This window comes from Branchiostoma floridae, chromosome 14 (genome assembly GCF_000003815.2).
Source record: "Branchiostoma floridae strain S238N-H82 chromosome 14, Bfl_VNyyK, whole genome shotgun sequence".
In the NCBI taxonomy this organism is placed as follows: domain Eukaryota; kingdom Metazoa; phylum Chordata; class Leptocardii; order Amphioxiformes; family Branchiostomatidae; genus Branchiostoma; species Branchiostoma floridae.
In genome coordinates, this window is record NC_049992.1 from 10,880,033 (window position 1) to 10,886,410 (window position 6,378).

Consider the following 6,378-nt stretch of genomic DNA (forward strand, 5'->3'; position numbering starts at 1 on the left):
TCACACGGCAGCGGCTGTGTAGGTGGCAATTTCCACACCCCCTGGTATCTACGGAGGATGAGGATGAAAGATCTTCTCTACACTTTATTGTTTCACGTTTGTAGTAGTACAACAAAGGGGAAGGATTTCTGTGGAGTCTCTGAATCATGCCGGCAACTTTCAACCATACAGTTTTCCACATGCAACCGATCTTAGACACGTAAGACGCTGGGATGTTTGGTAATCAAATGGCAAGTCACATCTTGCGTGAGACATGACTCAAATCTCAAAGTCAAATGTTCTTTTGCAAATTTGCTGTACCAAAGAACACATTAAAATGTAGGCTAAGCTTAGTGCTGTCAAGAAATTATTTGTTATGAAAAAATGGTCTTCGTGGCGATTTGTTGTCGAAGGAAAATAAATCTAAATCAAAATGTAATAACTAGTGAAGCTTGTAAGTAATATGACCACTTTTTCAAGATAAAGTGCGGAAAAATGTCTGTAACTTGGCCAAAATCAGATACAAAAAGATCTGTGAGCACTTGTAGTAGTTGAGGTTTAATTTCTGCATCAAGCAGAAGCAATTGGACACTTAACGTGCACGTGTAGCCTACGAGCTTTTAACTATCTCTATTTGTCTCGTTTACAAACAATACCATATCGTACCGCCTGCCATTTGACGCAATGGGTCCCTCAATCCTTCCACAAATCACCATTCACCGCCGCTTGTATGGGGTATTTAGTTCTACTGGACCGTGTAAAAAGACAAACCATTCGGTCAACGGTCGTTGCCGTAACACCTGTTTTTTTCCTGTCGACAAGAATCAGACATTTATGTATTAGACCAATAATACACTAACACGCGCCACAAATTTTAGCGTCTGTGTAACTTCAAACGACATGTTAAACGTGCTATTTCCGTTTAACTGTTATAGGACTGAAATATTTCTTTTCTGAATGAGACCCACACTTATAAATAGAGAGGTAAAAGAACGAGATAGAGGTAAACAGAAGATAGAGTGGGATAGGGATAAAAAGAGAAAGAGAGAGATAGAGAGAGAGAGAGAGGGAGAAAGAGAAAGAAAATCAAGAGATGGAAAGGGGGAGAGAAGGAGAGGGATAGAGGGATGAGGAGAGAGCAATAATAGTAGAATAGTAGAAATAGAGCGAGAGAAAACCAGAGACAGTGAGGTTCCTGTATTTCATAATAATCGCTGCTTTGCCACTTTTATTCAGTGTCCCACCCCGATCTCAGCTGAGATTCGACACCTCTATATGATTATTAGATTCCAACAAATCATCACTAACACGCCGTGTTCACATTATTCGGGCATACATGAACATCTGGCTATGTAGTTAAGAATAACTGGTCCCCTGATCGTAACAGCTGTATTGAAAAGCTTCCAACACAGACTCTTTTGTATCTGAAAGCATTCAGGAATTAATGGCCCTATCCATGCGTTAGGTGCCAGAGCGAGCTTATTGGTAGATGTACTAGGGTATGAAATTGGGCAAATTATCCTCGGATTTCACCTTTGTCTTCAATCGACAGGTTTCAAACAAGGTATGAATAGACAGAGTTGTTTAGTAACAACTTTGATATGGTAAGATATGGGCACGGACTTAAGGGGAATGAAGGGACATACGACTGCTGTCACAGGGTGCCGGGGGACGGTATGGAGTTGTTGCTTGGGAATGACGTATGAATTTATAACCAGGGACTGCAAACCGTAATGCAAAATCAAACAGAAACGACTACTGTAAAAAGTAAAATCTTTCGCGGAAGGGAGAGAATGTAGTGTTCACAGTGATTTTAAGTTCGCGACTGAAACTATAGGGGGTAGGCGGACAGAACAGATACAAAATCGTGGTGGTTTTAGATCTGATCGCGAAGAAGACAACGCGAAAAGAGCAAACATAGAACCACCGCTGGCGAATATTTCCCCTTTCGCGTTACTTTTGGATATGATGTTCTCTGAAGTGACAAGAAATCAAAACCTAATCTCAAATCAGATCCTGGGTGTAAAATATTAGTACTGCCGTTTTTTGACCGGTCTGTCGAGGGACTGCCAGAAAAAGCTGGCTTTTGTTTAAATCTTTCATCAAGAAATATTACAAATATCACTGGTGATGCATACGTAGGGATTAGTCCCTGGTATTATGTAGTGTAGCCTTAATTGTTAATGAATGTTTTAATTTCGCTGTTTAAATTGAGGGATTATCTTGATGTAGTGGTGTCTTAGTGGCAATCATACTCATCAATCACCATTATATTTACACTATATACTAGAAAAAAAGCTTGACAAAAAATCACTCTTCTTGCAGCACTCCCAATAGTCAAGTCCGTAAAAGCTTAATGACTAACAACTCTAAGTCAGATGAATTGGAAATATCCGATCCTTGTTGACTTATGCATGAATACTAAAATGAACCAATTATTGTCAGACTTGAGACCGGTATGTTACTTCGGTCTTGAACTAGTTTCCATGGTGATAAAGTATAGTGAGCTCTTAGTTATAGTTCTGATAATGGCAATCAGGTTGTAGTCAGCACCCGTCCTTCCGTCTTTTGACGGAATTTTGCAGCTGGGGACGGAATTTTTTCCCATTCCGTCCTCTGTGAGCAAAATCTAACCCTCAAAATGCAGGAAATAGCATTTCAGAGGGTCTAGTTTACAAAATTTTCCCTGGGAGCATGCCCCCGGACCAGCACGTCACCGGAACGTAATGCGCCAGTGCGAACCCTGGTGGTTTGGGGCTTGGTTTGGTCAACGTTGCATTGAAACCCCGCTTGTTGCACAGTATATGTTAGAGACATGGTTTCATGTAAAACGCACATGGGATTTTGCCCTTATATACGCACGTACTTTCTTAAATGCGGCCCTTTAGTAAACCGGGGGTTTAGCAAGGTTTAGCATGTCTATACTTTTCGCGCAGGCGCAGTACGTTTCGGTGACGTGCTCCCCGGACCCCCTAGGAACGCTGCGCCAAAGCCATTCAAAATTGAGGGGACAGAAAATGATTTCGGGCTGGTTACAACCCTGTATATGTAGTTCTCTTGAGTTAGAGGTGTATGACCACAAAATTACAGGGAGGGGCACAATCAGCCCCTGACAGCGAAATATTGTGCAACACAGTCTACAAAAGATGAATCCCAAAATGATTATGATTGGTATCCTCCTGACACTAGAACGTTTAAAGGTGTCTTAAACAAAAAGGTGACTCTGGACGCAATGCACAGCAGTCTTGCATCATTTCCTTCCGACTCATCTGGAACATTCCAAAATTCTTTCCCATCTAACATAATTTACTCTTTATTTCTCCTACACATGAAATGACTGTCATACGGCAGGCTTAAGTAGTCTCCCAAGGGATGACTTAACAAGTACAAAGCTGCAATGAAAATGCTCTTAAGTTATTGATGCGTTGGAATTACGTATGCTAAATCCACTTTCTTGTCCGCGTAAGCCCAGCATTGTGCATGGCCACTGACAAGTTAGTTCAATACGCTCGTGGCGTGAGCTCCTCTGCATTTGCCGGGCGAGTAAGTGAAAGAGAATTCCAAACTCGACCCTAGGGAAGCGCGCGAAGGTTGAGGGGGCAGCTCGCAATTTCCCGGTAATGCGACAAAGCGCCGTTTTGTCTTTTTCTGTCACGAAATCGATATGTCGTCGGGCGAGTCCCCGGGCCGAGTAATCCGGGCCGCGGCTGTTATGTCCTTTTTATTGCGCCTGGAAATGCAATTGAAGAAATGTTGGTGGTACGGCCGGACGTGACAGATAGCGCTTCGGTAACATCTTCATTCTTCTTATACAGAGGTAATTTCTTCCACACATATCGCCCTCCGCGTGCTACAAATGTGAGTTCGGCCAACGCGATCCCGGGAGACTGGACTAGATTGGTCCGGGACAACTTCAAAGAGATTTCACGTTCGCCGCACTCGGCGGGCACTCCAATAAAGAAAGCTGATTGTAGTGTCTCAAAGAAGAGCATATATGATATCATATGTAATATATTCTTTGAATATGAATCCAAGACAAGTATTTTCTCCTGAGAGCATCCTGATATAACACTGACGATACGGAGCTAGTATAGTTGTTTTAAGCTTAGAACGCGCCAAAGTTTTCCTATTGATGAACTTCATCATGTGACATTTCTGAACACGCCCCTGATTGGCCAAAACATCGAGAGGATATTGTGGTAACCACTGACTGGGCAACGTAATAAATGACGTATGAATGTGTTATGACTAGAAATAGTGTCAATAGAGCTACTCAGTTCGCCACTTCTTGTTCCTTGTGCTTAATGACACATTTTAGGCGAAATTCTCTTATATTGAACGTTCACATATACACGGCTAAAAATAAACTTTTTCCGTGGGTCGTAGAATTAACGTTAGGCAAAATCATCGACGATATATTTTCAGACGTTTAACCATCCCCAGTCGTTTCTAATCAGTACGTCCTTATAATCATCATGGACGTTAACGAAGATGCCATCTGCTGATTTGAATCTATTGGGAGCACAGATCACAAAATTAACTAGAATGGCGACATTTTTGTGAAAATACAGAATGTTTTCACTGTAGTCTTGTGTCAAACGCCTAGTACATCATCTTCATAATGGTTTATTTCTGGTCACACTACACGGTACAGGTAGCAGGGTCATTATTCAGACCCTGAATTGTACTGCCGCGTTACATTTGTTAAAACAGGAGACAATTGTTAAAATAGTGTTTGCACAGTTAAGGAGTATATTGCTGTGTCGAGTTAGCGTTGACGTAACGTGTAATAAAACAGTTTAAACAATTATCTAAAAACGGATATTGCACAGGCAATGCATTGTACGACAGTAAGTGGCCTTTACAGGTAGCTTCACACTGTGTCATGACGTCATAAATGGACATTGTTTTTGTTCAATAGTCTTACAATATACGAAATACTGCTGAATACAGAATACACACAATACTACACCATTGGGCTCGCCCTATGGTGTTGTGTGTGAGTAAAAAAGATGACTCTCAGGCCCCATGGTCATTAAAATAGTGTATGCACCTAGAGTGATTTACTGAATTATTGTGATGATAAACAATTTGTTAAACTTTTGGCGTACAACGAAGTATGTGCAAGTCTTCTTGACAAACATAATTATTAAGCTACAAACGAGTGTTGTACGTGCTTTTTATGTGCAATTGTTCTTGACAAACATAATTATTAAGCTACAACTGGGTGTTGCACGTGTTTTTTTATGTGCAATTGTTCTTGACAAACACAATAATTATGAAGCTACAAACGGGTGTTGTACGTGCTTTCTCCCACGTATACATTTGTGATTTAAACTGATATTTTATGATTTAAAAGAGTAAAATACAGTAAGTTACGTACGGTTCGTCTGTTTGTAACAAAAAAAGATAGACAATTGTTTTGTCGTCGACTGTTATCTGACTTGTGGCGATATCACGAGTCGGATTCACGACATAGATAAGGAAGCATGAGAAAGGATGTAACAACGTAGATTACATTCTGTACGTTTTGCATTTACACCATTGACGTTGGTAGAATCGTCCGTATTATGGCTTTTTCTACCTCCTGCTTTCATTGGAAAATCAGAACTGGTGATTAAGTATTGTGGTCAGAGGTATTCCATGAGATAACAAGGGCCTAAGCATGTTTGGGACTGACAACTTCTCGAGTGCCTCACGTTCTTTACCGTTGCGCCATCTGGCGGAATTTTGCGTTTAAACAACGCTATTTTTAAGTGATGAAACATCTTCGGTCCCAAAGAAAACATTAATTACATAGCCGTTGGCCAAAGACCCGGTCAGTCGTTATGTGTAACGCACTGTTTGTTATTGGCTATTGGCTCTACTACAAGCTTGTACAGTACAAGCGTTTTCAAAAATTCTCTCGTTTTTAATAATCTCCAAGCAGATCCTACGGTAGCGTAAGATAGTACCAAAAGCTGGCAGAGGAATGAAGCCGGCCTAGGAGTGTGTTTCGCTACATTGCAAATGGACACCTCTTGGCTGACTACACTCCTTGGTACTATCTTATGCCATTGTAGGATCTGCTTGGAGATTAGTTTTTACAATCCATTTTCAAACCCGATGTACTTTGTCAATATCAACAATGGTAAAATTCCTCACTACGTAAAAGAGTATTTAAGAGTGTTTGTGAGAGCTAGGCAGCTGCTAGGCGAGACTCTAAACACGAAGACTTTTCTAATCATCGCGGTGAACCAACATACATTTTAATAAACGTTATCTATATGATATGTAATATTAGATTAAAGACAAACGCCTACCTAGCACATTGTCCCGGTGATTGTGGAGGCACTGCAATAAATGTGCTGATGAATAAATTGCGATGTACTTTGAACAGTTCATCTTTGGAGTTCATAC